Here is an 11,665-nt window from a genome sequence, read left to right as displayed (position 1 = left end):
GCAGAGTTTCTCTCCATATGTGGCTGTTAGAGGCTGATGATGGCTGAATAACACAGTCATCATCTGCCAGGAAAGATATGGTAGAAAGCTGGGATAACAATAAGGGCAAAAGGGTCTTGTCCAGGTAAAATTGGGGAGACCGAATGTAAAGGTACTCACCTAGTGTAGTTGTGTGACCACAGCCACTGTAAAGGCTCGAGGCTGCTGCAGACCCACGGCTAGGATAACATCAGATATGGAGTTAATGGGTTAAAACTGCGCTGCCAGTAATGATGATGAAAAAGGAAAAACGGAATCCAGGAATGCGGCTTATTAGTCAATGTGTCACGAAGTTTCAAACTTTTTCATCAGTACAAATCACAGGAAAGATGCGGGCGCGGCTTACGAGCCCGCATCAAAGTCAGTATATGTCATATGTCGTGAAGGGGTTAAAAAAGATTATTTTAGATATGCATAGATTAAAAGTAGTAACTCATAATGAGACAGCAAGTAAGAAATGAAAACATAAAGAAAGTCACTGTATAACCTCAGTCCAACCCACACCGATAGTGAAGAGCAAAGAAAAAAGTAAAAATCATTTTTACCCACATATATTCTTATAGCCAATATTCTAAAAGGGGCAAATTATACTTTTAACCACTGTAAAATAGGTCCACACGCCTCAAACAATAAGACTTTAACACATTTCATTTTTTAAAAAAACATTTTTTTCTTAACCCCCTTCTGACGTGCGCGTACCTGTGGCCTGGGCCTTATTGACCAGGTACGTATTATTACTCTCCGGCGATCATGCCCGCACAGAAGCTGTGCGGACGTGATCGCCGCAATGTGTCAGCTGATTCTAACAGCTGATACCCGGTACTATGTTCCAGGAGGGGTCCTGCACCACTCCCGGCACATTAACCCCCTAAATGCTGGGATCCAAGTCCATCGCAGCATATGCAGGGCAAGCAGAGGTTGGAGCGCCCCTCTTACCTTGAATCGGAGACCCCGCACTGTGTGTGCCATGGTGATCCGATGTCATCATGACAACATCCGGGTCACCAGGCATCAGGAAGTTCGATAGATCGTGCGCAGTGCACGATCTAACTTGTGCCAGTGCAGAGCTGACATCCTGCATAGCACAGGGATGCTGCTGCATCTCTATGCTATACAAGTGATCAGCCTGCAAAAAATGAAAGTCCCATAGTGGGACAAAGGGTAAAAGTGAAAAAAAAGTGTCAGAAAGTGAAAAAAAAAATTTGAAAAAAATAATGAAAAAATAATACAAAAAAAATAAAAATATACTGTACCCATAAATAAATATTATTATTAAAAAAACAATAAAAGCACACATATTTGGTATCGACGCGTCCGGAACGACCTGACCTATAAAACCGTCACACTAGTTAACCCCTTTAGTGAACACGGTAAAAAAAATAAATAAAAAGCGAAGCAAAAAACGATGCTTTATCATCATAACGCCAAAGGAAAAATGGAATAAAACACGATAAAATATGCGAATGTAAATAAAAATAGTACAGCTGAAAACGTCATCTTGTAACACAAAAAACAAGCCACCATACAGCTCCATCAGCCGAAAAATAAAAAAGTTATAGCTCTCAGAATAAAGCGATGCAAAAAAATTATTTTTTCTAGAAAACATAAAAACATAAAAAACTATATAAATGTAGTATCACTGTAAAAGTACTAACCCGAAGAATAAAGCTGTCTTATCAATTTTACCACATGCAGAACGGCATAAAAAAAGAAAAAAACAATTCCTGAATTGTTGGTTTTTGTTTATTCTGCCTCCCAAAAATCAGAATAGAAAGCGATCAAAAAATGTCACGTGCCCGAAAAATGATACCAATTAAAACATCAACTTGTCCCGCTAGTCGGCCAAAATATGGAAAAATTCTTGCAAAAACTATTCTTTGCAAAAACAAAGAGTCTTTTAGTGTGGGACAGCTGCCAAACTTAAAAACCCGATATGAATCTGGTATCACTGCAATAGCGCCTACCCGAAGAATAAAGTCATCTAATCACTTATAACGCACGAGGAATGGCGTAAAAAAGAAACTCTAGGCTAGGGTTGTGCTAGGGTTGGGCTTGTATTAGGGTTAGGATTGTGTTGGGGATGGGATTTTTTCAAAAGTAAAGAAAAAAGATGATGACGATATGGCGAATAGTGTTGAGCGCAAGTGCTCGCTACTTGAGTTTGCATCGGGTGCTCGGGTATGCACCGAGTGTCGCGGGTGCTCGAGTGACATGCTCGAGTCTTCTCCCCATATGCTGTTATACAGCAAAAAAAAACACGCGAGGATTGCCTGCCATGCACGAGCAATCACCACATGTTTTTTTGGGTGTCTAAAAACATTGAAACATGTGGGGCGGGGACTCGAGCATGTCACTCGATCATCCGCGATACATGATGCATACCTGAGTAACCGATGCAAACTCAAATAGCGAGCACTTGCGCTCAAGAATAATGACAACTTATTCAATATGATGGCCTAATGTTATCAAATTCTGTGTCGTACCTCTGGGTTCAAAATTTCACTATACCCCTTGATAAAATCCTTGAGGCGTCTAGTTGCCAAAATGGAGTCACTTGTTTCCACTGTTTAGGCACATTAGGGGCTCTCCAAATGCAACATGGCGTCCGCTCTCGATTCCAGCCAATTTTGCGTTCAAAAAGTCACACAGTGCTCCTTCCCTTCTGAGCCCTATCGTGAGCCCAAACAGTGTATTTTCCCCATATATGGGGTTTATTTAGCTAGGTAAAGGTATTCCAGAGCAATATACATCTCAACTAACAGTCCTTCTAAGGACTAATCCACATGCATATTATTAATTCTGGTGATAACAGGAGTTCGGCAGGCAAAGTTTGTGGAGAGTGTATACACCAGAATAGGGTCCACTGCACGTTCTGTCTGCTGCTGTTTTACTGATATCCATAGCCTTAGATATCAGGGCTAGTGATGAGCGAGCACTAAAATGCTCGGGTCCTCGTTGCTCGGGTCGAGCAAATTGGAATACTCGGGTGCTCGACCCGAGCAACGAGCCCAATGTAAGTCTATGGGAAACTCGAGTATTTTTCATGCGGCTCCCCCCAGCGGTCTGCAGAGGGCCTAAAAATTGTCCAAATCGACGGGAACAGTGCTCAAATGACATGGGAACAGCATGGGGAAGACCCCTGGAAACATTTCTGACTCCCAGGTCACTGATGTCAACAACGTTTTCAGAGTATTGCGCCACTTTTACAGACTCACAATAAAACATACAAAAACGAAACCAAAATGGATTTTCCTGGGAAATATGTTAACCCTAGAACGCATGACCATAAAAATCTACACTTTCACATACCTGGGGCCTTTTAGGCCCGTGTGCAAATAATAAATAAATGACCAACTGGAAATGACAAACAACTATATACCTGAGGAATACCTAGAGTTTCAAAATTCTAACTAAAGAAATCTTGCATAAAATAGAAAACAATAAACAGGGCGGGCCTGCGAGGCCCCAGGTATGCGTTATAGGGTTAATGAACATCCTTTCCAGGGTAATGACTTGTATATAAGGCAAAATAAATAACCAAAACCAAAACTACTCCGCCACACCTTGGGCTATGTTCACACGTATCGTTTTGATGTGTTTTTCCACTTTTGCAATGATTTCAACCAAGACAAATGCATTCACTGGGAAATGTCATTTTAACATTTTACAACCTTATCTGGCCATGTGGTGTGTGACACATCATCAGACACATGCATACAGTGCTGAAAAGACATGGGAACAGCATGGGGAAGACCTCTGGAAGCATTTCTGGCTCCCAGGTCACTGCCTAAAAATGTGCCCATCATAAGTGATCCTTGGCGCATGCAAAGATGTCTCCCACCATGCACCTGCTTTGCAGACTTGCAACAATCGCCGTCCACGTCCTTGTCCCAGTGCAGCATTCAGTTGTCCCTACCACATTCCTTGGAATGCAAGCGCAAGTATGCAACCAGCCACCCACCCTCCCACAGGCTGCAATACTATACTGCCAAATTTTTGACAGCTGCTTGCACTTGAAATGTGGCCTTTTAGGCCCGTGGAGGCGGAAGCTGTCCACAATCTTATGGTGGCGGAGACCGGGTATCCATACTCGGTCCCCAGCCGCCACTATTTTTCCCAGTATCGTCTCCGGCTTCAACAAGCACGGGTCCGACAACATTACCTGTGCCCTCCCCAGTGCACTTACTGGGAAGGACCGCCTAACCACAAACACGTGTTCAGGTGAATGTGGCCAGGGACGGTACGAAGCCAGTCCACAGCTTTTTTTGCTGCTTTGTATTTCACCACAGCCATATTCTTTAGCTTGGTGAAAGGACTTGGGAAACCATATCTACCCAGCTGTCATTTCTCCCAGGAAGTCCATTAAAGCTGCTTTCACTTCAAATGTGGTCTTTTAGGCTCGTGGAGGTAGAAGCTTTTCATAACCTCATGCCAGGTGGTGGCCGGATCTCCATACTCGGTCCCCAGCCGCCACTATTTCTCCCGGTATCGTCTTCGCCTTCCACAAGCACGGGTCCCACAACATTACGTGTGCCCTCCCCAATGCACTTACTGGGAAGGACCGCCTAACCACAAACAGGTGGACAGGTGAATGTGGCCAGGGACGGTACGGAGCCAGTCCACAACTTTTTTTGCTGACAGTTGTATTTAGCTCGGTGAAAGGACTGGCATAGAAGGAAACCCTATCTACCCTTTCTCACAGGAAGTCCTGTAATGCAGCTTGTTGCAGAAACAATGGCAGCACGTCCAACATCAACTCGGCCTTGACGGTGGTGCTTTGACACACACACATCTTTCTTTGCGCATTTAATTTCTTGAATACAGAGTTGGACAATGGCCTGATCTGTAATGCGGTTTGAGAAATAACATGCATAAGCATGGCTGATCCACATTAAAAAAGCAGCCATAGAGTGTTCAGGTACCTTCCCCCACACTTTTCTTAGCCAGGGCTGCTTCTCGGCAGGGATGGATGGACCCACTCCTCCGATGGGCCCTGGCTTCTCCTTCAGGAGAGTTCATAGTGCCGAGGTGAGGCCATGGTGATGATGGAGACCACCATCTGCTTAGTTTTCTGTTACTTGGAATGCAAGCGCAAGTATGCAGCCAGCCACCCACCCACACACAGGCTGCAATACTAAACTGCCAGATTTCTGGGCAGCTGCTTGCACTTGAAATGTGGCCTTTTAGGCTCGTGGAGGCGGAAGCTTTTCACAACCTCATGCCTCGTGTCCATATTCGGTCCCCAGCCATCACTATTTCTCCTGGTGTTGTCTCCGCCTTCTACAAGTACGGGTCCCTGAACATTACTGCTGGTACTTTTCTGTGGGAATTTGCTTGCCTCCAACCAGCCTGGAATATTTTCAGTAAACTATGGTACGACGTCATGGTATTAGCACTGCCCCCAGTACCAGTAGCAAAGCCATCCCCAATTTCCTTCTCAGGAATTTTATTTGGTAGACTGAGTGGCTGCCCAAACACATTAGTTTCTCACAAAGGAGATGAAGATAGAGTGGCAGTAGGTGCAAGTTTCTCCAGCCTATTAGATATTAGAGGGTGAACGGCAGCACATTGGATCAGTGGTTAGCACTGAAGCCTTGCAGCGCTGGGATCCTGGGTTCAAATCCCAGCAAGGACAACATCTACAAGGACTTTGTATGTTCTCCCCGTGTTTGCGTGTGTTTCCTCCTCAGTAAGAAAGCAGCCATAAAGTGACCGGGAACCTTCCCACACACTTTTCTTAGCCAGGACTGCTTCTCGGCAGGGTTGGACGATCCCACCAGAGAATCCTCTGGTGTGCCCTGGCTTTTACCTCAGGAGAGTTCATGATATCGCTTACTTTGCAGCTGCTATGGGGCTCTTGAGTGGGGGAGAAAGGTGAGCCCTCAGAATCAAATCCTTTGGTGGGCACAATGTTTTTCAATCTGAAACAGCTTCTCAGTGGGAGTTGTATTTCACCACAGCCATATTCTTTTGTTATGATCTGCTACAAGCACTAAGGAAAGACAGGAGATCTGTCCCTACAATAGAACTAAGCTAGATCCCTACGATGTAACGGGGAACCTGATCCTGCGATCAGACCCGCTAAAGTCCTCAGCTAGTCCGAACGAAGACCTATAGATGTGAGGGAGGGATCCCTACAAGAACTAGGGACTGGGAGAAAGATGGACACCTCCTAGCAGAAATTGTAGCAGTAAAACGACAAACAAACAACATAGAACATAGAGGGCAAAAGACCTAGCTAAACTGACTGAGAAAGGTAACAAAGCACCTGGCTAGCTTAAGAGTAGAAATTACAATGAAGTCCAGCAAGGCCAGAAGGGCGGAGCACGATTAAATAGGCAAAAACGGTCATGTGACCAGCATAATAGAAAAAACCTAACAGGAGAGCTCTAACAGCACCCCCTCTTCTATGAGGATCCTCTGGATCCCCTAGGCCCAGGCTTATCAGGAAACCTCTTGTGAAATGCTCTGACAAGTCTGGAAGCAGAAACATCATCTTCCCTCACCCATGAGTTATCCTCGGGACCGAAACCCTTCCAAGCGACGAGATACTGCAAACTCCCTCTATACCGTCTAGAATTAAGGATGCGGGAAATTTCATATTCCCCGTCCTCCACCACCGGAGGAACAGTGGCAGTGGCGTCTCTATCTGATACATAAGCGTTTTTCAATAAAGAAACATGAAACACCGGATTAATCTTCCAGGAGGTAGGAACCTCCAACCTAACAGCAGATTGGTTAACTACCTGAAGCATCTTAAAGGGCCCTACAAACTTGGGACCCAATTTTTTAGAAGGAATCCTCAACCGCAGATTCTTAGAGGACAACCAAACCATGTCACCAACCGTAAACAAAACCTCTTGACGTTTCCTGTCAAAGTACATCTTAGATTTTTTGTTAGCCTCCTGAAGATTACCACGCACATCCGTCCAAACTCTTTCCAAATCACCGGAAAAAGTCTCCTCCTCAGGCACAGCCGATACCAATTTGGAGAATGACCCAAAAGACGGATGTCTCCCAGAACAACAAAAAAAAGGCGAACACCCAGCAGAAGAGGATGTATGGTTGTTAAGAGCAAATTCAGCAAGCGGCAGAAACTCAAACCACCCCTCTTGATTGTCTGCCACAAAACAACGCAAGAACTGCTCAACATCCATATTCTTCCTTTCTGGCTGGCCATTAGACTCAGGATGATATCCAGATGAAAATGACAAATGAACTCCCAACCTGTCACAAAAGGCACGCCAAAAACGAGCCACGAACTGAGGTCCCCTATCAGAAACAATGTCAGTAGGAACACCATGGAGTCTGACAATCTCCTTGACAAAGGCCTTAGCGAGTGTCTTAGCGCAGGGCAGTTTGATGAAGGGAACCAAGTGACACATCTTGCTAAAACGGTCCACAACCACCCAGATGACCGTGAAACCCTCAGAGGGGGGAAGGTCAGTAATAAAGTCCATAGCCAGATGTGTCCAAGGTGCACTAGGAACCTCCAGAGGGCAAAACAACCCCGCAGCAGGAGTATGTGAAGACTTAGATCTAGCACACACAGTACATTGACGCACACACTTAATGACCTCCTTCTGCCATCCAGGCCACCAAAAACTGCGACCCACAAGTCTCTTGGTCTCAGAAATTCCAGGATGACCTGCCAACCGAGACTCATGACACTCAACAAACAAATCTCTCCTAAAGGTCCTAGGCACAAACAACCTCCCATGGGGAGTGTTACATGGGTCATTCTCCTGTGCTTTAAGAATCTCATCTTCCAAAACGGAGTCCAATGCAGCAATCACAACACCTTCTTGTAAAATGCTCTCCTCCTCCTCAGCACCGACCATGGGAGAAAAGCTGCGAGACAAAGCATCAGCTTTAACATTCTTGGTACCCGGGATGTAAGTAACGGAAAAATTAAACCGCGAAAAAAAAAGTGCCCACCTAGCCTGACCGGCATTCAAGAGCTTGGCAGCATCAAGATAGATAGGATTTTTATGATCAGTGAAAACCTGAATGGGAAAATCAGCACCTTCCAAGAGATGACGCCAGTGTTCAAATGCGAGTTTAATAGCCAGCAATTCCCGATTACCAATATCGTAATTAAGTTCAGTCTCAGAAAATTTTTTTGAAAAAAAGGCACAGGGATGTACTCCATCCTTGTTTTCCTGAGACAACACCGCACCGACCCCCACAGAAGAAGCATCACCCTCAACCAAAAACGGCTTAGTCACATCCGGCTGCATAAGGATGGGGGCAGAGCTGAACCTCTCCTTTAGAAACACAAAAGCTTCAATGGCCTCAGTAGTCCATTGAACCGTATTAGAACCTTTCCTGGTGAGATCGGTCAGTGGTTTAACAATAATAGAAAATTTTTTAATGAATTTTCTGTAATAATTGGCGAAACCCAAAAACCTCTGTATCGATTTCAAACCAATAGGCCTAGGCCATTCCTGCACAGCTTGAACTTTCACCGGGTCCATCTCAAAGCCCTAGTTGGAGATAATGTAGCCCAAAAAACTACTTCTCTGTACAGCGAACTCACATTTCTCCAGCTTAACAAAAAGCGAATTGTCAATCATTAACTGTAATACCTCACGTACGCTCCGCCAATGAGACTCCAGGTCAGGCGAATAAATCAAAATGTCATCCAAATACACAACCACATTTTTGCCAATCAAAGGTCTAAGGATGTCATTAATAAGATTCTGAAAAAATGCTGGTGCATTGGTAAGACCAAAAGGCATAACCAAATTCTCAAAATGACCCACCACAGTGTTAAAAGCAGTCTTCCATTCATCACCCTCCTTCATGAGCAACAAATTGTATGCCCCCCGGAGATCAATTTTAGAGAACCACTTGGTCCCCACTAACTGGTTAAACAAATCAGGAATCAATGGCAGTGGGTAGGGATTGCGTACAGTAATTTTATTAATCTCGCGAAAGTCCAAACAAGGACGTAAACCGCCGTCCTTTTTTTTAACAAAAAAAAATCCAACAGCCACAGGTGACTTAGAGGGTCTGATATGACCGGCGGCCAAGCTCGTCTGTATGTATTCCTCCAAAGCCTTTCTCTCAGGAATAGTCAGATTAAATAAACGACTTTTAGGAAGAGTCGCTCCAGGGACAAATTCAATGGTACAATTGTAGTCTCTATGGGGAGGCAAAATTTGCAACTCCTCCTCAGAAAAAACTTTCCAAAAATCCTGAATAGGTACAGGTAATTCCCCTTTATCCACAGCAGCAATGCGCCCGTTACAACACTTGTCATAACACTTAGGGCTCCAGGACTTAATTTCATTGGTAGACCAGTCCAGTACAGGATTGTGCAATTTTAACCAGGGCAACCCCAAAACTACTGGAGAAGGCAAATTGTTTAATACCACCAAATCCAAATTTTCTTGGTGAATACCATTAATAGTGAAGGGAAATTCATAAACCTTGTGAGCAACACATTTCAAGGGAGTGCTATCGACAGAAACCACGGCAATAGGGGATGACAAAGGGCTGGGTTTTAAATTAAGTTTTTCCAAGAATCCCCCATCAATCACATTCAGAGTAGAACCACAATCCACAAATACCCGAAATTCAATTAATTCTTCCTGAGCTGCGGTAGTAGCAGAAAGAAATACACCCTTAGTGTTTAAACAGGCAATACGGGCGTAACTGACCTTTTTTTTTCTTTGTTCACACGAAGCACACAGTTCTTAATGAAATGGTCAGATTTGCCGCAATAAAAGCACAAACCTTCAGAAAACCTGCGGTCTTTTTCCTGAGAGCGGGGTGACATCGCCCCAATCTCCATCGGCTCTCCAGTGTCAGTAGAGACCCTCTCAAGACTCGGAGCTGACATGGCAGAGGATTTACTCTCATTAACCCTTGCATGCAGTCTCCTGTCCACCCGTATAGCTAACTGCATTGCCTCCTGCAAGTTTCCAGGTGTAGGATAAGCAATCAGCAGATCCTTAACCCTTTCACCTAGCCCAGCAAGAAACAAACTTTTCAGAGCTGAATCGTTCCACCCCACCTGAGCAGACCACCGACGGAAGTGAGTACAATAATTTTCCACATTACCTGATCCCTGCCTCAAATGTCTCAATTCCGTCTCAGCTGATGAGACACGATCAGGATCATCATACACCAACCCCAAAGCAGAAAAAAAACTATCCACTGATCTAAAGCACGGATCACTAGGTTGGAGAGAAAAGGCCCATCCCTGAGGTTCTTTGCGCAAAAGTGACATTATGAACCCTTTGCGCTGTGATTCATCACCAGAGAATCTGGGTCTCAAACGAGAATACAATAAACAAGCATTTTTAAAGGAAAAAAAATCTTTTTGTTCACCAAAAAATAAATCAGGCAATCGTACCTTTGGCTCCACAAAATGCGCTCCAGAATAGCTACTCACGTGTTGTTGGAGCTTGGCCACCTCCAGAGAGTGTCCCTGCAGGCGTTGAGCCAAATCCTGAACCGACACCATGATGGAAACTGGAGGTCTTTCCTTAGAGAAATAATTTGGGCTGGACTTACTGTTATGATCTGCTACAAGCACTAAGGAAAGACAGGAGATCTGTCCCTACAATAGAACTAAGCTAGATCCCTACGATGTAACAGGGAACCTGATCCTGCGATCAGACCCGCTGAAGTCCTCAGCTAGTCTGAACGAAGCCCTATAGATGTGAGGGAGGGATCCCTACAAGAACTAGGGACTGGGAGAAAGATGGACACCTCCTAGCAGAAATTGTAGCAGTAAAACGACAAACAAACAACATAGAACATAGAGGTCAAAAGACCTAGCTAAACTGACTGAGAAAGGTAACAAAGCACCTGGCTAGCTTAAGAGTAGAAATTACAATGAAGTCCAGCAAGGCCAGAAGGGCGGAGCAGGATTAAATAGGCAAAAACGGTCATGTAACCAGCATAATAGAAAAAACCTAACAGGAGAGTTCTAACATCTTTAGCTCAGTGAAAGGACTGGCATAGAGGGAAACCGTATCTACTCCGGTTGTCATTTCTCCATCACCAGGTTCCGCCCATTGTCACACACGACCATGCCTGGCTGTATGTTCAGAGAGCCACAGATCAGGCTGCTGTGTTACAGCTTTCAACAACTCTGCAGCGCTGGGCGATTTGTCACCTAAGCATTAAGCATGTTATCTTCAGCACAACCTGTTGCCCCTTGGCCAAGGCAGAGCTTCAGTGCTGTCAGCTTATGACTGATGTGGTCATTTCGGAGATGGAGGAGGAGGTGCAGGAGCTGAACAATGTGATTACATTGAGGTTAAACTGGCGACGCTGTTTTTTATACTAAAGAAAGATCCTATTGTTTTGGGGTTTTTTACATTATTTTTTAAGACAAATGCAATCACCGGGAAATGTCACTTTAACATTTTACAACCTTATCTGGAAATGTGGTGTGTGACACAGCATCAGATACATCCTGTTTCATTTATGATGGAGGGACTCTGAAAGTCATAAAACCTATTTTTATAGGGCCTTCAGACCACCCTTACTATTCTTAAAAGGTCAGCAGTCGGCCCTCACTATTGTTAGAGAGCCATCAGCCGGCTATGCTTTGTTGTTCCCATTATTAACAAGTGGGTCTCCTATACTGTTATTGTGTATGTAGTGA

Source organism: Phyllobates terribilis, unplaced genomic scaffold, assembly GCF_046119375.1.
Source record: "Phyllobates terribilis strain yellow unplaced genomic scaffold, ASM4611937v1 Scaffold_3__8_contigs__length_932513732, whole genome shotgun sequence".
Lineage (NCBI taxonomy): Eukaryota > Metazoa > Chordata > Amphibia > Anura > Dendrobatidae > Phyllobates > Phyllobates terribilis.
Note: the sequence above shows the minus strand (reverse complement) of the source record.